The sequence below is a fragment of the Adiantum capillus-veneris genome, chromosome 3 (assembly GCF_014529385.1).
Source record: "Adiantum capillus-veneris isolate H3 chromosome 3, ASM1452938v2, whole genome shotgun sequence".
NCBI classification, from domain to species: domain Eukaryota; kingdom Viridiplantae; phylum Streptophyta; class Polypodiopsida; order Polypodiales; family Pteridaceae; genus Adiantum; species Adiantum capillus-veneris.
In genome coordinates, this window is record NC_140933.1 from 62,587,921 (window position 1) to 62,615,908 (window position 27,988).

The window sequence follows — 27,988 nt, forward strand, 5'->3', positions numbered from 1 at the left end:
GTTCAATTGTGTGACATGGTGTGTGGTGTGTTGTGTAGTATTTTCATTGCATCCTAGCCCCATTTCAAGCTAGGTGGTGCCCCTTATGTTTGTCTTTCATGGTGAGTCCGTCATGCGTTAGCCCTTGTGTTGAGGCCACTAAGTCTATCTTGCAAATCCACTTCTCAGCACTAACCGTGTAGATGAACCTAACAAAAAAGAAGGAGACCTAGGCAACACCCCCAATCCAGCAAAGTCTGAGGTCAGCGACCCTTTAGTCTAAGGCTAAGCGATGTAGGTGATCATAGTTGTAGACGGCTGGAAAGTTACCATGTGGGAATGTGTTCTTAGAAGATGGGCAACGAACCTCTTAGTAATTACTAGAGTAATTACTACAGTAAACCCGAAGCATATAAATAGGGCCCATTACATTGATATCGGGTTGGCAATTGTAATCACTTGTATTAGCGCTTTGGGCTATAATTGCACTTGAGCATCAGTGGCAGTGTTGTTGGCTATACTTTTTCTCTGTAATTATATTCGTTGTAATCTCAATCATGGTATATATTCAGTGATACTCACTTCCCAATAGTCTTCTGAATATGAATCTGAATCTGAACTTTATTCCAGTCTATAAGTCTGATTCTCATTCTAGTATCCACATTTCAGTCTAGTCTCTGATTTATGTCTAGTCTGCTGTCTGAAATCTTTCCACACGAGTAGCTGAAATCCTTCAACACTGGAATTAGCTGTCTCAAGAGATCAGCTCCAATTCCATTTTGGCGATCACGGTGGCTCGAGCTGAAGCTCGTGGACTGAAAGACTCTTCTCCCAGTTGAAGTTTTTAGCGATGGCACCAAAATCCAATCGTGCCTGGAAATCTACCAATCGTGTGGACCCCATTCATGAGGAGTCAGGAAGAGAGTCTGACCCCAAGCAAGAGAAAATGACTGACACTGAGGCTCAGGAGGAGCATAGTCAGGCTGATGAGGCACAGGACTCACAACACTCCAGTCATTCTCGAGGAAGACGGGCAGAACGGGAAGCACGAAAGGCAAAGAGTTCCAAGAGTTCTCAGTCTCGCCAGAAAGATGAGCATATCAAAGGCAGAAAGGGAAGACACCATACTTCTAGCAGACAAAACAGAGAAGATACTGATACTGAGACAGAGACAGAGATTGATTGGGATGCTGACACTGATAATTGCAAGAAGGATCCCAAGCATCAGTCTGAAGCCAAGAAGAGAACTGGCGGGATCAACAGTAATCGAAATGATTACACCACCTCCCTGAAGATTTCCTTTCCCATGTTCAAAGGAGGGAAAAAGGATGATCCTGATGTTCACATACAAGCTTTTGAGCAGTATGCTGAACTAAAAAATATTGATGAAGATGATTGGGGGGAATACTTTCCACAAACCTTGAAGGAAGCAGCAAGGAAATGGTATTACCATTACCCTGCATGCCAGCTGAGATCATATAATAAATTACTTAAGGCCTTCAGGTTGGAATATTCCGACAATCAAGGAGATGAGGATATTCTCTGTGAATTGGATCAGATCAAACAGAGGAATTTGTCAGTCCGTAGCTACATCGAAAAGATTAAAGGACTGACCAGACAGTTGCAAGAACCACCGTCTGAGAAGAGATTGAGGGCATGGTTTCTGAATGGGTTCAGAAGCAAGAAGCTGAGAGAACAAGAAGTACCAGTCCCTACAAAGAAATTCAATGATCTGGTCCAGCAAGCATTAAAACTGGAACAGCAGGCTAAGAAAGAAAAGAGCCACAAGAAGACAAGGACCAGTAGCAGTAGTTTGGCTACTGAAGCATCTGATTCCAGTGCAACATCCAACAGCTCCGAGAGCAGCTCCAATGAATGGACAAAGGAAAAATCAAAGAAAGGATCATGGACCAAGAGAATTGAAGAAATGGCTAGGCAAATTGCAGAGATTAGCCACACAAGACAGCCGGTCCGGAAGATGGAGACTTGGTGTTCAAGATGTAAATCCAAGGACCACATCTCCATGGAATAACCACAATGTACCTACTGCAAGGCTGTCGGTCACCTATGGAATAATTGTGGCATCCGAATTCACCATTTTAAGAAAGGAAAGGATCTATCAGTGGTTGTCTACACTGAACCGGTGAAGGCAGAGCCAATCAAAGTAGCACAAGAAGAGGGACCATGTACCAGTGGTACTGGTCAAGGACGTGGCAGATACCAACAAGGAATGGGAAGAGGAGGAGGAAGAAGCAACTTCCAGACCAGGAGCATGAATTGCTACACCTGTGGAAAGTATGGTCATTTTGCAGCCCAATGTCCAGATGCACCAGTAACGACTGCTACTGAGGCTAAGGCACCAGAACCAGTCCCAATCAGAGTAGTTACCAGGAGCAAGGGAGTGATCATTGAAGAAATTCCAGACATTTCAGAAGTACCAGCTAATCATAACAGCAGCAAGTGGGCCCAGCAAAGGGAAGTTTGGAAGGCCAAAGGTAAAGAAAAGGTGGTAGATGAGTGGCAAGAGCAGCGAGAACTAGCAGCTAAAATCACAGAGAATTTAGCTAAGAAGCTGCCAGAGCAGCCTGAAAGTTCTGAGGCTAGAGTCATTCAGAAGATACCAGTCCAATCGTCTGATAAAGATCAATCAGTACCGGCCATGACAGAGACCATGTTGGCTGTAGTACATGGACTAGCTAATGAAATGGGAGTGGAAGGAAAGAGTAGTACTGATAAAGAAGAATGGCAGTGTGAAGACACTAGTTCTTTAAGATCTGACAATCAGTGTGACCAGGAGTGAGAGGAAATTCAGGTGAAAATTTGTGATAGAATCCAAAAGCTGACTGTAGAGCTGGAGGATATAAGAAAGACCTTACCTGAGGTGGCCAACTTTATCAGACAACGCAGGAAGACTGAGGCAGAGGCCAGAACAGTGGACCTGACGGCTGCCCAGGATGATGAAGTTCCACTTATTCAGGTAGATTACAAGGTCAGGAAGCAGTGGGAACCTCTCTCAAGTGTCATACTGGATGGGGGAGCGGGAGTCAACATAATGGGAGCCCATCTTCAGCAAAGAATGGGTATCACTAACATGAAACCAGAACCATTCAAAGTAAGAATGGCGGATCATCGAGTCGTACAAGCGACATGCATGATTGAAAACATGCAGATAAGAGTTGGGAGGGAAAAATTCAAAACTAGTTTCCTAGTTTTGGATGTACAGGGAGCATATGGAATGCTATTAGGCCGCCCATGGTTGAGAACAGACTATGCAAACCAGAACTTAACCATAGAAGGGGCTAGTGGCAGAATTAAAATCCAGACCAACAACACCAGGAGCTGGAGAAAGGAATCGAGGCCGAAGGAATTGTGTAAGAAATACCGAGCTATGAAAATTGAGCGATTGCTAGCAGCAATGAACATCTTTCCTTTGGCAGAAATTGATTTGAATGCAGTCCTGCTAAACAAGGAACAAGATGACAAGCAGAAGAGACAATTCCCTGATCAGTTTACTGAAGACAATACAGGGAAAAGAACCGTTCAGCTAACTAGAAGAATGGAGGAACCAGCTGATACTGGTAAAATAGAAGAATAAGTATATTCTGAAGAGTATCCACTGAATCAGAATAATGATTCAGAGATGAATGGACCTTCTTGGGACTACGCTGAACACTCAACCAAACGAAAAGGAGGAGGACCAAATTGGTTGCTTCCAGATGATCAGGAAGTAGAGGAGTGGAACCTGGGATCAGAGGAAAATCCCAGAATGATCAAAGTCAACAAGCATCTGAAACTGGCAATGAAGGAAAAGGCAAGGAAAATGTTCCTGAACTATAAAGATGTATTTGCCTGGGAACATACAGATTTGAAGGGAGTAGATCCTGAAGTCTGTCAACACCGAATACCACTGAAACCAGAAGCTAGGCCAGTCAGATTGCAAAGATACCGGATGAACCCCAACTATGCAAAGAAGGTCAAGGAGGAAATTGATAATCTTCTCAAGGCTAGGTTCATTACGGAGGTAGCAAGTAGTGATTGGTTATTCCAATAGTCGTCGTTCCTAAGAAGAATGGGAAATTAAGGGTTTGTGTCGATTATAGGAAACTAAATGCCGAGACCATTAAGGACCCATTTCCCTTATCTTTTACTGATATGTTGCTTGATGAGATCGCAGGATATGAGATGTATAGCTTCATGGATCGTTATAGCGGCTATAACCAGTTACAGATTGCTCCTGAAGATAGGGCCAAGACCACTTTCATCACTGAGTGGGGAGCATTCATGTATCTGGTGATGCCTTTTGGCCTGTGCAATGCACTAGCTACTTTTTAGCGGTGTATGATGGAGATGTTTAATGAATTTCTTCATCGGTTCCTCGCCATTTTTATGGATGACTTCACTGTCTATTCAGCTGAGGAACAACACCTTCTATTCCTATAGATGGTTTTTAAACGCTGCCAGGAGAAAAGGATTTGCTTGAATCCACTTAATCAGTATTTTTGGTTTGGAAGGGACAACTACTGGGACATGTGGTTTCCCGCAATGGAATAGAAATGGCCAATGACAAAATACAATGTGTCCAGCAAGCTAAAGCACCTAGAACTGCTTCTGAGTTGAGTTCTTTCTTGGGGTATGTGAATTTTTATAGAAGATTTGTACACAAGTTTGCTTCTCAAGCAGTACCACTATATGAGCTTACAAAGAAGACCAGTAAGTTCAATTGGACTGCTGAGTGTGAGGAGAGTTTCCAGAATTTGAAAAAAGCCATTACCAATAAACCAGTCCTCAGGCAGCGGAATTGGGATATTATTTTTCATGTACACGTCGATGATTCAGGATTGGCAATGGGGGCAATATTAGCTCAGCCAGATGGCAGAACAGACTATCCGGTCTATTTTGCTAGTCGGAAATTCAGTGTAGATATGATATTTGTACTGTCAAATTTTCAAAGGATATAATGTGCATACAAAAAGACACTCTCCTACATTGCCTCAATGTTCGATCTCACATGTAAGGGAGCAGGAGCTAGGGAGCTAAGCTAGACGGTAGGTATGATATAGATTGTGCATAAGGGAATAGTCTCAAGCATGCAAATGGTTGAATACAATATACTCTCACAAAGAGGAACATGCTTTTGTAATTCGGGGAGAGAGAGGGAGAGAAAGATCAATGGCATGCATGACTTCAGGTCATCGACTTCATTTTGAACCACATCCTTCAGTTTAACATAATGACCATAAGTCTTACAAAAATAAACAACTAAGCAAACCTTATTTTACTTTCAGTTCTATCACATTTAAAGATGCAAATGACGTGAAAGTGTAAATGAACAAATAGTGTGAACCTTATTTTATTAAGTTGCTTATGCATTATTGTGATTAGGCGATGATTTAAATCATTACTATGCTTGAGCAAAAAACATAGATAGAGATGCACGCGGGTCATCTAAAGAGAAACATAGATGGAAGGGTCAATCACATTCTTAATATTAATAGAAAGCCAACTCATCTCTTTGAAACTTGAAATTTTTTTGGTACATTGGAGATTATGAACCCTAATCTTTTCTTACACAATGTAGCAGTCGTTGATCCTCATCTTTAACAACTTGCTAGCTTACCCAGTTTGTACTTTTGACTTGGTAGCACTTTTGTTAACCCTAGGTAGACCAAGGAAAATACATCCTTCTTATTACATAGGCAGTTATGATGTGCACTACTACCATGTCTTGCTCATAAGAAAGACACAAGGATAGAAGCAAGTAAGAGTGTGGAGTAGAGACATTGAATCCAATTGTGTTCCTATCATTGAAACCAGTTCTAGAATCCACTCCATTTTCAAAAAAGGTTTTATTCACATTGACTTCTCTTAGCATTCATCTCTTCACACCATGATGACTTATCTAATATGTATCATCAAGTTTGGTAGCATTGCTAGATCAAGATAGACCATAAGGAGGACTCTCTCTCTCTCTCTCGGGATAGTTTCCTACGACGTTAAAACAATCTTCTGCTTCTTCTTCTTCTTCTTCTTCTTCTCCTCTCTCTCTCACTCTCTCTCTCTCTCTCTCTCTCTCTCTCTCTCTCTCTCTCTCTCTCTCTCTCTCTCTACCCACCCCAATAGAACGAGATCACTCCTAAGTTCTTTGCATCATCTTACATATATACCAAAAGGAGGACTCTCTCTCTCTCTCTCTCTACCCACCCCAATAGAAGGAGAGTACTCCTAGGTTTGTTGAACAAAGGCTAGCACCTCATGAAATATAATGTTTATGAGAAGCTCCCAAACTTGGTCTTAAAGAATGCTTTGTAGCATCTTACATATATTCATGTTTGTTAAAATCTATCAAGAGATTGTGTCATGCATCATTTTTAGAAATAGCATAAACTATTCATGTAGAAAGAGAGTATTGATAGTGTTCTAACTGGAACATAAGATAGACATAAGAATACATGCCATGTTTCCTTGACCGCAGCAACGTGCGGGTCACATACTAGTATAATTCAATGATAGATTTGAAAAGAACAATACTTACAAGTTTTGAGGATTTCATCTTCTATTACTTCCTTTGCAACTTTGTAAAGCTAATGACAAATTGGTAGATGTCTTCTGATGCCCAAGTGTAATTCACATCTTTAAATTCAAACTTTTTTAGTGATCCTTTCTTTTCTTTGATCAGTGCTTTAATCTTTCTTTGCTCTTCAAGGTTATGGTGCAAATCACTCACAAAAGGATATTCTTTGAACCACTTTCTTAGGTCCCTATAATATTGTAGGAATGCAAGATAATAATCCAAAAAGTATTTCTTTAAAAGCTTTTTCCCATAAAGACTCCGTGGATCCCTCAATTTGGGCTCAGGTGGACAAAAGATATCAGCATATGTTGGGTCCGGGTGAACATTTTGAGCCATCAAGTACTACGACGACTAAAGTTAGAAAACGTGAAGATGTAAAAAATACACAAAGACTATAATTTGATTGTCTTAAAAGGAACCAACAAAATAATATTCAAACTAGCTTTAAAAGTAAACAAGACTTCAATTTTAGATCAATAATTATAGTTGCATCATTATTGTGGATACATACTAATATTACTATACATGAAGGATATAATTGTCAAAGATCATTACACAATCTCATGTGTTACAAACAAACTTGCCACATGCATGGCAAAAACATAACATTATTGTCGCTCATTACTTTCTTTTGTTTGAGAACCTTTGAACCAGAGACTACTGCGACACAAAGGGACATATCTTTCCAATCAAGATCTTCAATTGTCTTACAAAGTTGAGTGCTATTATGTATTTGAAGAAGTCATGTGAATGGAAACTTTCTTCTTTCCACGAGTCCACCTCTCAAACAACATATGCAAGCATGGGAGTAGAAGAGCCACAATCATCAAATTGCTTAATTTGAACAATATCCATTTCTTTTATCCATGGAGGTGCACATGCCACACATCCCACATTGAGTAGACACTTATGCATAAAGAGATCTTTAATCTCATAAGCAATGATGGAGTTTTGAAAGGTCCATGGTATAAACTTATGAAGTAAAGAGCTAATTTCTCTTATGCAATCCCAAATGAAAGGATTTTGTTGAAGCACAGTCACTCCACTGATTGGCTCCACATTTGACCTTTCATTTTCTTCTTTCATCAAGATAGATTGTTTGTAGTAATCCACAGTAAAAAGAAGCATGATCTTCGCACTACATTGTTTAGAGAAAAAGTATTTAATACATGCTTTCCACTCACCCAAAACGAATGAACCATGCACAAAGCTATATTATTTCACAACAATTGTATCACCAACTTTGAAGACTTCTTTGCGCTATACCAAATCTTGTTGTTTTCTTGAACATGAGTGGACTACACCCTCTTTGGCTCAAGAATCTCTGCTCCTTTCCAAAAATCTCCCTGCATTTTGGGCTTTTAGGACCTATGATGATCCCTTTATCAAAAACAGAACTACCCACATGGATAGTCGATTTTGTTTTATAAGAGAGCATTCCACAAATCCTTCGCCTTCAAGACAGATGACACTTTGAGTACTAGTATATGACCCGCACGTTGCTACGGTCAAGGAAACATGGCATGTATTCTCATAGGGCTATCTTATGTTCCAGTTAGAACAATATCAATACTTTCTTTCTACATGAATAGTCTATTCTATTTCTAAAAATGATGCATGACACAACCTCTTGATAGATATTAACAAACATGAATATATTGAGGCCGTCCAGGGCGGGCAACAAGAGAGGCAACCTCTAAACACCTCTCAAGGCTCCCATGTTGCTCAATTGGGGCTGGGGAAACCACAAGCACAAACACAACAACAAACCCACAGCCAAACCCAAACAAGATAGGGGCACCACCTAGTTATGGTATGCAAACTAGGACGCAAAAGAAAATTTTTCACAACCAAGAAGATGCACCACAAAACACACACAGGAAACCTCACACCAAGACACACACAAAATGGACCAGAGAGAGCTAGAGAAAAAGGAAGAGAGAGAGGAATGGATATTGCATAATACCTTATTTGTGACTTGCAAATGGAGATGTCTCGTTATGATGCTATCGTAGATCTTGTACAAAACTAACTCAATGCTTAGTGAATGCTAAACATTGCCAACACACACACACTGTCTTAGGGTGTGGGAGACCTCTCACCACAATACCCTCTTACAATGGACACAAAATTGGCAATGAAAACACACTAAAATACTTTCTAAATCAAGATCAAATGATAGAAACATCAAAATACACAAGTCACCTTGAATTCACCAAACCGTATCGCACAAGTGGAAGGACGAATATTTGAACATCGAATCACGCCTTTGATGCACCAAACCTCAATTTATTGATGATGGAGGAACATATAAAATAGTGGTTTTGAGATTTTGAACTCATGCTCTCTCACTTGCAATTTGTAGCTTGAAAAGTATCCTCACACCAAAAGTGAAGCTCACAAAGTGGTTGCTACGCCTAAGTCTCTCCTCATGCATAGAGTGTTGTGGTGCTATGTGAGATATTGGGGGTTGTTTTACAAGAAGGAGAGGGGCCTATTTGTAGGTTGGAGACCCCTCATTAAGATTATCGAAAATATTAATTTACAAACTAAAAAATCAGGATTATGATTTTTTTTTAATATCAAAACATTGCAGGCCTTCTTTGTCTGCTTGAGTCATGGATGTGGGCTCAAAAGAGAGCATTATTGATGGTAGATAAGGTGAAAGTAGATTTTTAAGAAAGGAGAGAGAGAGAGAGAGAGAGAGAGAGAGAGAGAGAGTGAGAGTTACTATTCACATATCTTGAGGTGAGGTGTCTTTTATGGTTTGGTCAATGGCTATTTTGTGTTAGTATGTTAGTGGTTAGTGTTAGTAATCACTAGAAAGTTATTGATATATTTACAATGGGTAGAATGGGGTGGATGGTTGAAGTAAGATGGTTGAATGAAGTGAGGAAATCCTTGTGATGGTGAAGCTTGAAGAAGTCTTGGACTTACTTGTGTAGGTTTTCAAAATGACTATCGATCCTCTTCTTCGTCTTCGCTTCTTTACACCACCGCCGCCAAGGTTGATTATCGCGATGAAAATGGAAATTCCATTGATGGGATATCTCAATTTGCAGAGGTTAAGCATGGTTTACATGCTTAATTTTATGTATATAGAGAAGGGGTAAGATGGAATTGTACTTTGGAAGTAATAGAGAGAGGCATAGAGATGGTGTATGTACAGGGAGAGCTCATATGAGAGCTATGGAAGTAAGAGGGGAGGATAATGGTGAAGAAGGTGAGAGAAACCATGGAAGGTGCAGGTTTGAGTGAGAGATTGAGAGGAATGAGAGTGTGTGTGTAGAAGTATGGAAAGAGGTGAGAGAAGACTATGGGCTACTTGTGAGAAAAGTGGCCAGATAGGGGTCCACTCAAAAAATCATAGCTCACCGGTGGTTGCTCCAAAAATCACCAAAAGTTTTGAGGTGATTATTCAGCTCTTAGTCTACATTTTCTCTTTTGACCACCGCTTCAAATTCAGAGTGGAGATGGATATAAAAAATCCCACCAAAATACCTGTTTTTCTTCACAAAAAAGTCTTCAGTTGCCCCCCTTTTGTTGAATTTGCATATGGCTCCGAAGGTGAGCCGCTCCTTGCATGAGAGCATGACCTAATTGATTCTTAGAGGTTTGAAAATATGCATGGTTGTGGATTATGCATAAATATAATATATGAAATATGATGGGAAAAAAGAGGCTAGTATATATAAACTATTCATGGAATCTAAAATAGTGTCAGCTATATATAAATATAAAATGGAAAAAAGAGATATATGAAAATATAAGGAATCAAATGAGTGGACCCTCATTTGTTTTTATTGAAGTAAATTTATTTACAAGAGATAAGAAAAAATACCTCTAGGAAATAGGAATTTAGTGAAAGGCAATGACTGATGGTGAAAGGTATTTTTAAAGTTTTCCCTTGGAGTGGATTCACACCAAAAATAAAAGAAGCTTATGTGAAGATATTTTTATATGGAATAAAGAGTATGCAAAATGGTAAGAAAATTGTGGTAATGGTGAGTCAATGTACATAGCATACATAGGCAAATAACGCACACCTAGGTAGAAATATTTAAATAAATACCAAAATAATTATTAAAAATTCCTATATTTAGGCCCTATATACAATGAAATATTTACACACAAATGGGTCATAATATATTTTATTTTTTCCATTTTGTTTATTTTTTGGCTCAACTAGCCCAGTGACTAGCTAGTTGAGGGTTTTAAGAAGATATGGGGAAAGTCCCCTAACTCACACACGCCTATATACAATGAAAAGGTAAGAATATCCATAGTGTTTAGGTGATTTTAGTAGGGTGAGGTAACTCACTATGGAAAATATGGAGAGCCGAAAAACGGCTATCATTAGCCCTCCCCAAGATGATGGCATATTCATCTACCATCATAGAGCATCTTTTGCAAAGAGAGTGCTTTTGAGTCCTCTATGATATTTGGTCCCTTGACATGATTTTCATTGTGTGGATTCTTGTCACACTCATGATTCATGCAACAAAACTTACATGAGATAGTTGCTTTTTGACAGTCCTTCGGTAGATCCTTTGGTAGAAGACGACTCAAATAGGGCTTCAAGCAATACCCGTTTACTTCTTGGAGTGCTCTTTACCATTCAAGTCCATAAGCTGATAGTAACTTCAATTGAAAGCCTTCTTGACTATGTATGGCCCTTGCCATCTAGTTTCAAACTTGGCATCAAAAAAATTGTCAATTCGATAGTCAAACCTTAGCACAAGCTCTCCTTCCTTAATGCCTTTGTCCTTCAGTTTCTTGTCGAGCTTTTCTTTAGCTTGTGTGGCTTTACTCTTGTAGCACTTGTAAGCTGCTTCTCTTTTCCTCTCAAGCTCTACTAATGTAAGAAGTCGATCCATCCATACCTCTTGATCATCTTGTGCACCTTTTCCATGAAGCCGCATTGTTGGAATGTTGAGCTTGATAGGCTGCAAAGCCTCTTTACCATAGACCAAGTGAAATGGTGTGAACTCCGTGGCTTCCCTATATGTGGTTCGATATGCCCACAAGGCACCATCCCATAGTTTTGTCTTGTTTTGCATCATCTTTCTAATGATGCCTGCAATGACACCATTAGCCTTCTCCACCAAACCATTTGATTGTGGGTAGTAGGGTGTGCTATGACGATGTAGAATGTGAAGCTCTTCACAAAATTTTGTGAGTAAACCCCTCTTGAACCCTGGACCATTATCCGAAACAATCTCTAGAGGTGTGCCAAATCTACAACAAATATTAGTGTAGACAAACCTGCTCACTGTTTTTCCATTTACCCTGGCCACACTTTGAGCCTCTACCCACCTAGTCATGTAATCCACAGCCACTAGAATATAGAGTTTACCATTTTTTGTTCTAAGAAGAGGACCCATAGCATCAATGCTCCATTTTTGAAAGGGTCTATTTGCAAGCACTATTTGCCTCGGACGATGCACCAGCCTTTTATTTCCATTAACCTGACAGTTGTGACAACTTTTACACCAATACTAGACATCCACATAAAAGCTTGGCCAAACATACCCTGCTAGCAAAATATTTTTCACAGTTAATTCTTGGGCAAAATGACCACTACATGCTTCTTCATGCAAAACTTTTAGAATGGCTGGAATTTCCTTGATAGTTGGTACGATGCCTTTGTAAGAAACTTTGTGACCAAGCAAGATCAGTTCATCCTCACCTATGTGACACTTGTTGGGGTTGATTTGACCTCCCATGTCACGGAGCTTCTTCAAACCTTCTTCTACCCTTTGTAGATGTAATGATTTTGAAATATAAATGCTGAAATCATCAATGAACACCCTAATGGACTTTACAAATGCCTGAAACACCATGTTCATGAAGTGTTGGAAGGTTGCAGGAGCATTTGTGAGGCCAAATGGCATGACTCTGAAAGCATAACAACCCCAAGGAGTGATGAAGGTTGTTTTCAATTGATCCTCCAATGCAATACCTATTTGAAAGTAGCCCGAGTAGCCATCACACACAGTGTACTTCTCATGACCGGCTACCACATTTAGTATCTCATCCTGAAATGGAAGGGGAAAGTGATCCCTTTTTGTTGCTTCATTGAGTGGACGGTAATCCACATACACCCTCCACTTGCCATTTTTCTTGGGAGTGACAACAACGGGAGAGCCCCACTATGAGTTCTCCACTCGATAAATGAAACCTGTTGCTAGAAGATTTCTTACCTCCTTGAGTAAAGCGTGCTCCTTGACGACTCCTAGCCTTCGTAGCTTTTGAGCTTTAGGTTTCGTCTCTGGCTTTAGCTCGATCTTGTGTTGAGCATCATCTACTCCACGCATGTTGGTGTAGTCTTTTGCAAAAAGCTTAGGAAATTTTCTTAACACAACATACCTTCTAACATTCCTTCATCTTCCACATTTTGGTTCTCTTGGAAACCCAACTCCTCCAAACCAAGTGACAAGAGGTCTCTTGGTTGGTTGGCTTAAACCTTACCCCCATGACTTTGATGGAAGACTCCTCTTCAGTAATGCTGCTGCTACATTCTTCTTCTGAAGTGTTATCGGTCCAATCTTCTTCCATCTCACTTTGAGATGATTCTTCGTGGAGATCCTCTTGGCGTTGCTCCTTCATATCAGAGACAACCTTCTTATGATTGTCATTCCTACAAATTAACTTCCCACTCTCCCAATCCTGCAAATCTCGCATTTTCATTAGCCATGGTCTTCCAAGGATAAATGGATAGCCACTTACCTTGGTCGACATAACATAAAAATCTACTGCCTTCTTAATGCCAAAGGCCTCCACAGGAACATTTTTACAAATGCCTACACACCTAGCCTTGCTATTGTTTTCCATCGTTGCATGAGTCCCTCTGTCATGATGCAAATTTGTGCACCCCCATCCACTAGACCTTTCCTAACCAATCTTCCTTTGATGTAACAGTCTAGCACCGGTGTAATGTTCTCGTTCATTTCAGCATGTGCAATTTTTACAACAGACATACTCTCTTTTACCTTTGTCCTAGTGCTAACTGCCCTTGTTAAATCCCTCCTAACTTGTGGACATAATGCAAGAAATTGAGGCCATGAGATATCAAGACCCTTACCTCTCATGTCTTCCAACAAGTTGTATGGAGCCATACCATGTCCAAGAGGGAAGTCTTGGAGGTTGATACGATGTCGAGTCCTCTTGGTTTCCTTGGTCTCCTTTGCCTTCTTTTTTTGTCCACGGTCACTTTGTGACGTGACTCCTTTCTCCTTACCTTTTTCATGACCACGCTTAATGCCATTTGCTTCCATGTCCCCCTCCACTATAACATATGCGCGGTATTATCGCTCCCATTACCTCAAAAAAACAAACAAATTTGTAATATAAAATTTCTCGTATGCAGAAAAGACTGCGGAAAACATTGCGGTAATGGTCTAGCGATAAATTCCGCGGTAATGCGTGCGGCTACATTTCCGTGATTATTACCGCATGTGTTACTGCAAGCATATCCGCGATTGTTACCGCGCAGGTGTTATCACGAGTATTACCACAAACGGGTTTATTATAAAAAAACAGATGACCATTTGGATGATCCTTTGCAGGACCATCCAAAAGGTCATCTATTTTTTAATTTATTTAAAATATTTTACAAAATTAGTATTCATTACAAGAAATTTAATTACAACAAAATATCACAATTGGACAATACATTGAGCCAAAAAAAGATTGATAATTTCATTTACATAAGTGGAATAACAATTGGAGGAGGTATTGAGCCAAAAAATGATAGGTAATTGCATTTACATAAAGAGGGCAAGAAAAGCCCGTCTATACAAAATAGAGGATGGTCATGGGGGAGAGGGCAAAAAAAGCCCGTGTATACAAAATAGAGGATGCTCATGGGGGAGAGGGCGGCATTTTGCATGGAACTCCTTGACTCTGCAAAACCAAAAAAAACAACAATTAACACTTTGTTATTTAATATTTGATATAAAATCAACAATTTGATAATTTAAATAAGATTAAACTTACATCTTGCAGACTTCTGCACGCATTTTCGAACTCCTCTCGAGAGACCATTTGATTTTCAAACAACCAACACCAAGTTTGATACTCGGTATGGTTCTCTCTATATCTCTGTACATCTCTGGTCGGGTGACTCATGGTAATCTTATACTTACAAAAAAAACAACCAATTAATTAAATAAAAACATTAGATTTTTTACAATAAAACTAATATTTTTAATTACATATTTGTCTTTCCAAACCGTTTTTCCTTCCGAACCATAATGCGTAGGAGTCTGATAAGATCTAGCCTCAACTTGCCGCGTATACATTCTCGCACCCATTGCCCTTTCGTCCTCTTTCTCTTCCATAGCTGTCTCCCACTCCACATCATAGACATTTCCTGGCCAATAGCTGTGCTCAGGAGACTCCATTGTCTTCTTTGCAGCTCTCCTCACACTAGATTTTTTGTTCTTGAGCAATGTTTTGACATGCTCTTGCAACCATTGCCTTGAGAATTGTTGCCTCCCAGGGTTGGGAAAACGCATGTGCATGGTTGTCTCTATATACGTGAGGTTGTAGGGATCCTGCTGATCAAATTTGAGAAAACAATTGATATATGTGGAGTGGATTAATTGGGTGACGTGTGTGCAGAATCTCCTGCCCTGTGCTATCCCGAGATACACCATACCTCCTCTATAAACCTCGTAGTATATCCCACGAGCATCTGGTGTAGGCATGTCATGGTCCTCATCTTCTGCTAGAGCAGGGAGCGGTGACTGTGGAGGGGAATCTGTAGTAATTCCCCCCTTCCAAAACAACAACTAGCTCCGCTCCCTCATCTAGATCGACCGGTGCTAGCGCGCGAGCTGCCCTGGTGCTGACTGCCATAAGAGCGCCGACGTGAATCAGGGGAAGAAGGTGGAATAGGTGATGGATAGGTGGATGCCCGTGGCGTCAGACCGTGTGTCTTCGCACCCAAGGGTGTCCGCACCCAACGATGTTGGACCCTGTGAAGGAAAAGATGAACCTCGAGTTGTAGGTGGAAAACTCTGCAGGTATGGAGTGCCACCAGTCGGAGTAGAGACCTCAGATAATCCAAAAGCTGCTAGCTGCACCGGTAAATAGCGTTGCATAAGGGTCTGCTGCGAACCTAACCACTCAACCCGAATACACAATGCCCTCTCCACATTTGGATTGGTCAAAGGTACGGCAGCGGACCCACCAAGAGCGTCCCAAAACCAACCGAACCCTGATGATGACTGCTGAGGCGACAGCTGTGAATGATAGGCAGAGAGAGCATCGGGATATGACATCTTCTCCGCCATGAAATCCTCAATGCTGCGAAAGCGTGGTGTGGAAGAGGAAGACATGGTCTGCATTTGGCCAATCCAATTGACCAATGCACACACTAATTAGTGTGCGCATTGGCCAATCACATTGGTTAATGCACACACTAAATAGTGTGTTTTAACACGCACTAATTAGTGTGTGCATTGGCCAATCCCATTGACCAATGCACACAGTAATCACACACTAATTAGTGTGTGCATTGGCCAATCACATTGGTCAATTCACACACTAATCACACAGTAAATAGAGTGTGTTAACACACACTAATTAGTGTGTGCATTGGCCAATCTAGTTCCCCAATGCACACACTAATCACACACTAAATAGTGTGTGTAAAGAACACATGCACTAATTAGTGTGTGTAATCACACACTAATTATTGTATGCACATATTAATGCATAACTTAAATTAACATATCCATGTGTGTGCGTATGTGTATTTGCATGCGTGTAAACTTGTGCATCATGTGTATGTGTATTTGCATGCGTGTTAACTTGTGCGTGTGTATGCATGTGTGTGTATGCGTGTGAAAAAATCAAGAAACATAACAAGAAAACTTACATGCAATTGAAGAGCTTGTTGGGAGAGGGTAGGAGAGTATAGATGGAAGAGCAGAGATGGTGGAGAGAAGAAGAGAAGAGATGGAGGAAGAGCTCAAGGTTGTGAGGTTCGCGCTTTCAGCTTCTGTGAAGAAGACGATGAAATTTTAAATTTAGGGTTTTGAACTTCGCGGGGCACACAGGTGCCCCTATTTATAAAAAATTTGAAAAAATGTTTTCCACGCCTATTACCGCGTGCATTACTGCATACGTTACTGCATCTATTACCGCGGCGCAATTTCGGCCCAACCACACAGAAGGCCACGTTTTGAGATTATTACTTTTGATTTCCAAAATCTATTGGTACTATGCTTTTGATAAAATGTATATAAAATGAAATTATTCCTAGTACTTTGAAAATGACATTTCTACCTAAAAGTTTTGATTACCATGCATGTTAAATTTATTTATTTTACTTTTTATTGATTTTAATTTGATTTTAATTAGTGTATGTAATTTATTAATGTAGGCTGCTTGGGATGATTTTGGCCCGTCCACTGAACCGGATAGATCATGGTGGTTGGCCGAGCGATCACCATGCCCATGCGTGCGGTGCAAATGCGCCATTGCTCAACTTCGACGGATATTCTTGAGTCATGTCGAAGATTATGGACTATGGGATGATCCTCGCAAGCGTGCACGGATGGAAACAAACGATCCACGAATTGTAGCGGCTATTGACGTCACCCCTCATTGGAGTGTGGTTGGTGGAGGAGGGGAAAGGAGGGTGGAAGAGCGCATGCGCCAGGAATCCATTAGAGAGGGAGGAAGCACATCAAATCAGCCAACTGTTGCTCCCTCTACGAGTGACCACATCCCATCTCCTTACGTGGATGTAGAAGACGACCATTTGCATAGAATGGTTGAGGATCTCCTTGCACGAGAGGAGGAGCATGAACCAGAGTGTGCATGCGAAGAAGCTTCCGAAAGAACGAGGAGTGAGCTACTCGATTTGGCACACATTGGACTATATGAGAGATGCTCTTACTCCATTTTAAGGGCATCTCTTGAAGTCCTTAACTTTCAGGCGATGTTTGGATGGAGCAATGCTAGTGTCGACGCACTTTTGAGGTATGGATACTGATTGTGAAGGATGCTTGTGGAGTGCACAAATTAGCTTTTAATGTACTTTCTTCTTGTGATAGGTTGCTAGGAAAGATGCTTCCAACTAGCAATCACATGCCAGAGAATAGAAAAAAAGCACGTGAAGTGGTGACAGGATTAGGGATGGATTATGATCGCATTCATGCTTGCGTGAACGATTGTGTGCTCTTTTGTAATGAGCATGTCGATTGTGACACATGTCCATCGTGCGAGGAGCCTAGGTTCAAGAAGGAATGCAGAGCAACAGAATTCCACTTAAAGTTTTGAGGCATTTTCCACTCAACCCTCGCATCCAAAACATGTTTAGATTGAAGGGTACGAGCGAGCTTTTGAGTTGGCATGCAAAAAATCGCTCCACACATGGTATTATGAGAGTGCCAGTAGTGACTCACCAACGTGAAAGCACATAGAGGACACATGGCCAGAGTTCAGGGATGAGCCTCGTCACTTGAGGATTGGGTTAGCTAGTGATGGAGTGAATCCATTTGGGCACCACTCTACTTCGTGGAGCACTTGGCCGATGGTGGTTGTGAACTACAATATTCCTCCTTGGGAGGCAACAAAATAGGAAAACATTTTACTATGAGGGTGAAAGCATGTTAACCTGTCGCACTTTTTGTGCTAGTTAGCACATCTATGGAAAGTTGGGCGTCCGGTAAATTTTTTACAAATAATATCAAAATTTATCGGAGGTTGTACATTTGGATTCCTTGTTTCAAGTGCTTTCTATTGATATATCATATGTCATAGATCTTGGAGATGTAGCTCAAGTTATTGTACTAGTTAGCACATGTCAAAATTGTGCTAGTTAGCATGTCCAGGACATGAAAAAGCATGCCAGGTTAACATGCTTTCACCCATCACTTCTCATTCCAGGAAAGCACAAGGTAAAAAACATGGATGTATATATACAGCCTCTTATTCAAGAGCTTCAAGAACTATGGAGAGGCATAGATATCGTTGACATTTCACGGCCACCACGAGACCGCAAAGCCGTCATCAAGTGCATCCTCATGTGGACCATGCATGATTACCCAGGATTTGGAGAGGTATCTTGTAAGTATGCACATGTTAATTGTACTCTTTGCTTTAGGTTTATCATCTCATGTGTAACGGTTGTTTACCTCTTAGAAAGATTGGAAACATCTGAACATAGTGCGTGTCCCACTTGTGGCCCTTCCCTTGTGATAGAGAGACCTCCTCTTCTTGGGAAGGTGATCTATCCCAACAACCATCGCTTCCTTCCTCCTTCACATTGTAGATATGATCCCCCTATCAATGGAGTGAAGCCGTTCCATTGGAACATGGCTGATTGGGTGAAGCATTGGGAGGAGCATCATGGTACCTAACCCCCTCTTAATGGGTTGCCAAGGGGTATGTCAAGGTACTCAATCTTCTTGTCGCTCCCCTATTGGGTTTCGTTGAAAATTCAACACTTGTTGGACCCTATGAATGTGTTCAAAAATGTTGGGCAAGCTATATGGGAACACATAATTGGCAAGAAGGATTCATTGGGTGCTAGGGAAGATTTAAGAGCCATGAGACGTCTCCCCCCTTCAGCCACGTCCCACATGGGGGATCGGGGAAAGATGATTCTCCCAACAGCATCGTGGATACTGTCAAAGGCATACCAAGAGCTGACAAAGCAAGTTATGGCATCCATTCGAACTCCAACAGGATATATGCGGTCACTCAAAGGTGCTTTCACAAAAACCAAAAACGGTGGCTCCACTCAACTGCATGGATTGAAATCCCATGATTGGCATAAAATCCTTCAGGTAAGAGTAGAGCAGTTTGTGGTGTCTATGTGTCCTTATATATAAGTTGACATTCACTAAGATGTTTTAGTGTTTGTAGTTTGTACTTCCCATAACTATTAGTGGTTATGGAGACACTAAGGTAAAGGCTGCAATATTCAAAGTGGGTGAGATTGTGAGGTAATGGGTTTTTTTTCAAGTACTATATCATGTTGTGCCATGTACAATGGAATTTTTTTTTATCTACTATAATATTTGTGCCCTGTAGATTTGTGAGCTCCAAGAAGATAGAAGTGGAAGCCATACCAGTAGCCCATCAGCTAGCAGTAGAGGCAGTGTGTGCTATTGAGGATGCATTCCCACGTACAATCCTTGTTAGCCAAGTACACCTATTGCTTCACCTTGTTGAGGAGATTCCCATTTGTGGGGTGGTTCACTCTAGATAGATGTTCTTCTTGGAGATATTCTTGAAGACTTTAAAAGATTTTGTCAGATTGAGGTCACAACTAGAGGTATGCAAAATAAATACAATATAGATAGAATTTATACGCTATGGAGTTACTAATAAAAGTATGTGGTTTTAATGTTTTCAGGCGAGCATGGCAGAAGGTTGGGTGGTGAAAGAGGCATTTGTGTATGTCTCACAGTATCTCATCACAGTGGATCCATCATTGCCTCGTCTGTGGAGTGAGGAAGAGGATCCTAGGAAGCACTCAACCATTCCTAGTGGAAAAGGCTCACTCTTGGTCATGGATAGAGAGTTTTATGCAATAGTCAAAAACTACTATTTACTCAATGCCACTATCATGACCAAATGGGTCAATATGTACTTGGAAGCCAGCACAACTAGGGAAAGGGATAGAGATGCATGGAAGAGGTCCCATGGAGGTAGACGTGCACCTCCTTTTCCTAAAGAGCTTTCAAAATATCTTGATTTGATTCAAGTAGAGTGGATCCATAATGCCATGACCAATGCCAAAGCACAAGGAGAAAAAATAAGCCCTAAAGAATGGGAGTATGCGTGAGGATGCTTGTGCAAGGTGAGTGTGTATATGTTATGTATGCATGTATGCAAATCACTTAATGAAATGCGATGTAACCTCTTATGCATTGTGATTGTAGGGTCTCACTTTCAACTCCATTTGGTTAGAAGGCCGACATTTCCGCACCCACAAGATAGATGAGCTTCGGACCACTAATGATTGTGGCGTGATGGGAAACTTTGACACAACAACACATCAGGTCAGATATTGTGGTACTATAGAGAGAATAATCAAAGTGGATTTCAGATCTTTTCACAAATTCCTCTTTGAGTGTCGATGGTTTGCGGGTGAGGTCAAAAGACATGAAAATGGGCTCATTATGGTGGATTCCACCCAATTCCATCGGGGAAAAATTGACAACTTGGTGTATCCTAGTAGTTGCGAGCAGGTAATTTAGGCTATGTGCAATTAACTTAAATTAAAAATTTAATATAGGTATATCAGCTTATTCTTTGTGTGTGGCGTACAGGTTTTTTATGTGCCATGTATATATCAAAGAAGACTTTGGTATGTCATTCCAGTCACGCCGCGGGGTAGATCTATCTTTGTAGAGACGGACATTGAGCCAGTAATTGATCCCATCATACCATCACCACAAGATGCAGAGGAAGATGTAGTTGAAGTTGAAGAAGGTCAGCCAAGCCTTGCAACTAGTCATCTTGAGGAGGAGGAAGAGGGAGAAAGCGATGATGATTCTACAGGAGGTGATGGAGAGGAGGAAGAATCTCTTAACTTGTTTATTGATTTGAATACTATGGTGGCCCTTTGTTTAGTTTTGTTTGGTTGTAGGCTTGTGTTTTGATTGTGTTGGAGTTGTGTCTCAACTCAATTGAGCACCGTGAGAGCCCTGAGGAGTGTTTAGAGGTCACTTCTCTTGTTGTCAGCCTCGAACTGCTTCAATGGGGTGTAGCTAGAGAAGGTAATATGGAACATCGTAGATGCACAGACAAAGTTTGTGACATCAATAGTGTTTGACAAGCTGCAGTTGTTGGAGCTAGGCAACGAGCTGAAAGAGCACATTCAAGAGATCAAAAGCTATTATCCCACCAAGCTCATACATTACTATTCCCTTGACCACTCAACTCAAGCCACTAAAAAAAAATCTACTTCAAAAATTGATGGGCTATACCAAGATGGAGATATTATGCTTGAAAGAAGCATTAGGATCAAGGCTTTGGTGTGCCATGATCCACACCCTATGGCCATCCTAAACCTACTTAAACCCTGAGTGGAATCCACTACCAAGCTATGCACAAGCACTGTGCACTAAGAACCCTACCTACATGCTCCATGGTCCCAATGCTATAGATGGCACATGACATAGTGTGTGGTAGTGGTGGTAAATGTGGGCCAACCAGCTTAATTTCCCATGGGGGTTGTTGTGGCTCTAGAAATACTCTTTGAATCCCTATCTCATGCATGTGAGACACAAAATTAAGGTTGCATCTTGATATAAGAAAAAATTGCATGGGGTGGAAGTCAAAGAATTATATCTGAAGTGGTCCTTGTTGCATCTACTTAATTCACATTTTCTAGCCATTAATCGTCTTGAAATAACCTTTTTCTTTGAGTTTATTTGATCGATTGTATAGGTTTAATGACTAAGTTATCGCAAGAGGACACTATCATGTAGTGCAACAAGGCAAAGGAATTTGGTGAATCCACCTTGACAAAAGTACAATGCATCACATAGCACATTAAGAACTCATTTTTTTTGCCGATTTTTGTAGTTCAAATAATGGATATCCTTTGTGCCTCAAAATTCATGCTTGTCCCACATCCACTAGTGCTTATTGGGACTTGGCTTTTATTAGTTCTTCCTTTTTGTGATGCTAGGTGATTGAAGGACCACGGAAAGGAATAAAAGTAGCTTTGTCTTGATCGACTCTCACTTTTTGGTCTTCATTAGAGACCACTTTAATGGCTATCATTGCCTTCTCGCACAATCTAGCATACGCAACATCCTTGTTCTCCCATAGTCTAGACCTACTCTAGTAGATTCTAAGGGAGACTACTTTTAATAGCTACATTTGTCTTCTCGCACAAGCTAGCATATGCAACATCCTTGTTCTCCCATAGTATGGACCTCCTCTAGTATCATTTGAAGGAAATTAATCTTCAATTTTCTCAAATTGCAACTTGTGATCAAGGCATCTCTATTAAAAGAAAGGAGAAGGGAAAACAACACTCAAATATTTTTGTTATCCCCCCTCCTCCCCCTTTTTCCAATAGGATCTTACATATAGACAAACACATGTTATTTTATCCTACTCAAAATCACAAACCATGTGCCTTGCATAAGAAGATATTGGTTCATTGGCTCTAGTGGATCTTGAAGTGTCATATAGTTGAGTGGTATACAGACTTGAATTACCTACACATGTTAAAATTACACCCTATTCTCCATGTTAGCTTGCTTAAAACATATGTTCCTAATGCTAATAATATTTTAGAGGAAAACTCTAAGCCTCAAGAGAATGGTCCATTGAAAGTAGAACTTGATCCCAATTTTTTATAGGAGGATTATGTGTCTTAGAAATCTTTACATTATAGAAAATTTGGGTAAGTGGAAAAACTATCTTGTAGAAGATGTGACTTATAAACGCCTTGATGTTTTGTAGTCTCAATTTCTTACATTTCAATTTTGAGGGAAATTTTATAAAACTTTGGGAGAATATGATAGAATGGTTTTTTTTCCAATAAGACTTATTTTTTGTGTATGTTAATTTGTTTTTGAATTTTTGAGTGTACGTAAAATTTTGAATCAATTGCCCGACTTTTTATGTAAGCATAATTTCCTATTTTTGTAGGGCATTCTTGGGCATCTTTGAGTTAGATTTAGAAAACATTTTGTGTGACTTAAATGTTCCTTGCAATGTGTAGAAAAAAATTGCTTCTCTTATGATTTGTGGATTCTTTGATCTTAAAAGTCATTTGGTGCTTCTTTGACCATTTTCCCAGCAAGGTCTAATTTTGCATCATTTAGGAGATACAAAACTTTGAAAATGATCCGAACTTCCAGCACTTTAAAAAGAAATTATTTTCTAATTTTATACACGAGAATGGAATTTTGATTTTTGGATATTTTTGTAGGTTTAGAGTGAACGTTGAGACTTTTTTAGATAGTCCATTTTTAAGCTATTTTGATAGAACATTGTGCAGACTATTGGGAGCTTTTATAGAATGGGTAGATGGAGGAGATAGAGAGCCAATATATAGCACATATAGGTTGAGTTTGAAAGTGGGAGAAAAATTGAGAGTGAAATTGTTGCAATTACAAAAACAAAGAGCTCAAAGGTGGTCCGAAGGTTTCAACTCCATACATGAAGGTGCTTATCAATCGTATCGCAATGGATAATCAATATATAACAAATTTGGATCCCTTTTCTCTTGGTTGTACATCAATCTTGTCTCCAATATTTTTTCCTTTTATAATTGATATCAAAGCGGAACAATCCTGTGACATGGAGGTAGGAGGCCATAATTTTGTTGAGCTAATTATATAGTTCCTCTATATATGGCCCTTGGTTCCCCTCTATATATATGCATCCAATGTGATTATTATATACACTTTTGGGGTTCTACATGTGTCTACATCGCTATGCTCTTTCATCTCATATTGTCGCTCTAGTGTCTCTCGTGTTCCCTTCCACTCTCTCCTTCAAAGGTTCTCAACATGGTACCAGAGCACGTCTCTTTTATTTAGAAAAGAAAACGTGTTTTCAGCTTTGCATAGGTATGTGTAGTGCTCGTGTAGAAAAAAATGCACTAAAAAGAAGCAAAATAGTCATAACTTTCTACTTTCAACTCGGATTCTAGTGTTTAATTAGAGTCATTATTAAGGTTTTGGGACATTTAAGAGCTACTTACAACATCGTAATTTTAAAATTGTGCATAAAGAATTTTTGCAATGAATTAGCAACCATCCAATTCACTTTCAAAGATGAATCGCTACACAAACATTAAGAGATAAGTAGTTTTGTTTGTACATGCGCTTGATATGCCAAATATTTCTTGAATATTGTAGAATTTTGGATTGTCTAATCTGATCTTTCATACATGACATACAATTTCATTTGCATAATTCTTGTATTTGGTTTTTGTGTGTCACACGTAATGTGATCTGCATGTATGAATAAGAACAATGCTTAATTATATAAGTTTTATCATTACCTACAGTCTATTCGTAGATATATATATTAAATAAAACATTGATTTTGTAAATGTATTAATCTCCTTATTTAATTTTTATGCATCACTACAAGTTGATTTGAATGTATCAACTAAATTCAATGCTGCTTATGTAAAGATTTTACAAATACTCATATACAATAAAACTCTTTTTATTTGGATTTCCATATATCATATGAAGTTTGTGTATATATATGAATTAGAATTTCATGTTTTTGTGTACACATAAGAGATCATATTGTTTTGCATGTGTTGAGAAGAGATGTTAATGATTTACATATGTTGAATTTATCAATCTCTATCTATATAAAGAAAGCAATGTAAGTCAAAAATTATGTATTTTGTACAATTATAGTTCATATTCTATTTTCTTGTGATCAATTATTAATCTTATATTTGTCTTATTGATGATTTACATATTCATGATTTGCTGGTTTCTATACCTAAGTATTTTTGTCATCTTTCATTAAAGAGTAGATATGATCTATGCTACGTGATTGTTTATGCCATTGAGTTGATTTATCATGGTTAGTTATTTTATTTTGATAAAACATTACTATCATGGCTTTAACAAAGTTGGACATAAAGACATAGTTGACAAGTCAATTGATTGTTATTATAATTCTAGCCAATGATCATTTCAATACTTGATAATCATATTGTGCTCGTTTATAATTTGATCGATATTTTAGCTCATGATTTTTGTTGTTACTTTAGCTTAAGTTGTTGATTGATCATAATTGATGACTTTATCCTAGTTATAGATGATGATTTCATGATCATACTCTAGCTGATGGTTCTGATTTTGTTACTCTAGTTGATGGTTTTCTTAATGAGCATATGATTTGATCATTTTTCAACTAATGCAATAGCTCATGTTTTTTTGTTACTCTAATTGATAGTTTTGTTTGTTATTTAAGATGCTGATTTTGATTGTTATGACAATTGATGGTTCTCTTGCACGCCAACTGATGATTGATTATTTTCCCACTGATAGTTTTATTTGTTATTCTAGCTCATGGTTTCATTTGGTATTTTAGCTGATGGTTTTTTTGTTATTCCAATTAATGGTTTTTGTCATTATTCTAACTCATGGTCTCATTCGGTATTCTAGCTATTGTTTTTGTTTGTTGTTCTAGGTTGATGGTTTTATTGTGTTAGCAGCTACTGATTTGATCGTTATTCTAGTTGATTGTTTGTTGTGTAAGACATTGATGTGTTCATACTAGATAATGAATTTTTCTAGATACATCTATATGTGGGGCCACAATGTTGTTCATGTTTCGTCTACACATGTGTTATATGCATCTGGTAGTAAATAATTTTTCATGTTTATTGTGATGATGCATATATAGTATTCAACACATTTCATGTGTCTTAGTATTATCCACGAGCGGTGTCAAGAACCATCTCCAAAGACATTGTGCTTGTGAATTTCGCTAACATTGACATGATTCCTAATTTGTATTTTTTGATTTTGTGATGTTACTAGGTGTCATACAAATGAGCCAAGATTAAGTAAACTCAAAGCTTGTCTATAAGGCTGTTAAAGATCAAGTTGAAAAAAATTTAACAAAGTACATGTTTTGAAGACATTCTTTTATCTTATTTTGTTCTATACATTCTATTGAACCTTCAAGGGAACCATTGTATATCATATGAGAGATCCTTATCAATGATCTTTGTATATTCAATAACATTTTAATAATCCCCTTTAGAATCAAAGGGTTCTTTCATCCATAATACATGATGCTTATTAAACGGGTCTATTGAGTTATATAGTTAGTTGCTCTATATATGGACCGAAAGTTCTCTCCATATATATGCATTAAGTGTGAGTATTATTCACACTTTCAGGTCTCTTCATATTTGTGCTCTATCATCTTGTCTCCGCCCTCTCGTGGTCTCCTTTGCTTTCTCCGGCACTACAAGAGGCTCTTCATATTAGCGACGCTCACACAGCGACGCTCCAAAAAAAATTCCCGGCGTCGCTATGAGCGTCGCAAATTTCTTTGTAAATTTGCGACGCTCATAGCGACGCTCATAGCGACGCCGGCTGAGGTAAAAAAATAACCGAGCGCGTCCAAAAACTCAGATCTCAGATCTGAGTTTTTCGGCGCCCTCAAGCAAGGAGCAGGTAACGCTCTCCCTCACTCTCTCTCTCTCTCTCTCTCTCTCTCTTTTTCTTCTCCACACACACACACACACACACACACGAGGAGAGGAAGGAGAGCAAGGTATGCTCCTTCCCTCTCCTCATTCTCATGTTCCCTTCCCCTCTTTCTCTCTCCCTCTCTCTCTCTCTCACATACACACACACACACATAGTGTTTTTGAGAGAGAGAGAGAGAGAGAGAGAGAGAGTACAAACAAAAACAAAAACGCACACACACATACATAAACAAATAATGCACACACACATTGAGAGAGAAAAAGAGAGAGAGAGCATGCATAAACAAAAAACGCACGCATTGAGAGAGGAAAAGAGAGAGAGAACATGCATAAACAAAAAACGCAGACATTGAGAGAGGAAAAGAGAGAGAAAACATGCATACGATCCAAAAAAACGCACACACATTGAGAAAGAAAGAGAGAGAAACTAATTTAACGTCGTAGGAAACTAATTAAAATTAAAAGACCTAAAGATCTAGCCGACGAGGAGTTGAACTCAAGACCTATTATTCAAGAGGAAAATGGCATAATCAATCTATCATACTTGGCATGGGTGATAGAAAGGTTATACCATTTATCTCTTTTTATTGGCACACACATTCACACACGCGCACACACACAAGAAGAAGAGAGTTATAACGTCGTAGGAAACTATCTTAAAAGACGTTAAAGATTAGGTTATATGTAGACTTACATTAAATTAAATTTAGGTTTATTTTTAACTAGATTTACGTTTATTTAAGCTAGATTTAGATTTACGTTATATTAGATTAGATTTAGGTCTCCATAGACTGCGATGCCTGCATGAAGCGGGTGAAGAAAGCCCTCAATGGAATATAGGGTATTGCTGCCTTCACTCATGGTGGGCTCTGTCGATCCAAAAGTACTGGTGAAATGTCTTCAGAAGATAGGGAAGAAGGTGGATCTTCAGGGCGGCAAGAGTCACTACATCCCCAACACAATGACCATCTAGGCAACCTCTAGTCATCAGACTTACGTTAAATTAGATTTAGCTTTATTTTTAGTTAGATTTACGTTTATTTAGATTTATGCTTATTTACGTTAGATCGAGTCCACGCAAGAATTACTTACGGTTTAGGGTTTAGAGTTAGACGAACAGTGAAAAGATCTACCGTGAAAAGATGTTAAGATGAAGTGAAGTGCTACAGCTAGAGAAGAGGCAAAGGGTTTTTGTCCACTACATGCAGTATCATGTAGACGTGGGTGTGTAGATTTCTTGTACCCAC

General features: G+C 39.4%; 1 pseudogene; it reads right to left on the reverse strand.

Moving 5' to 3' along the window:
* Positions 1-6,525: 6,525 nt before the first annotated feature.
* The window catches only part of LOC147461016 (uncharacterized), a 43,105-nt pseudogene continuing 21,642 nt past the window's right edge, over positions 6,526-27,988 (reverse strand).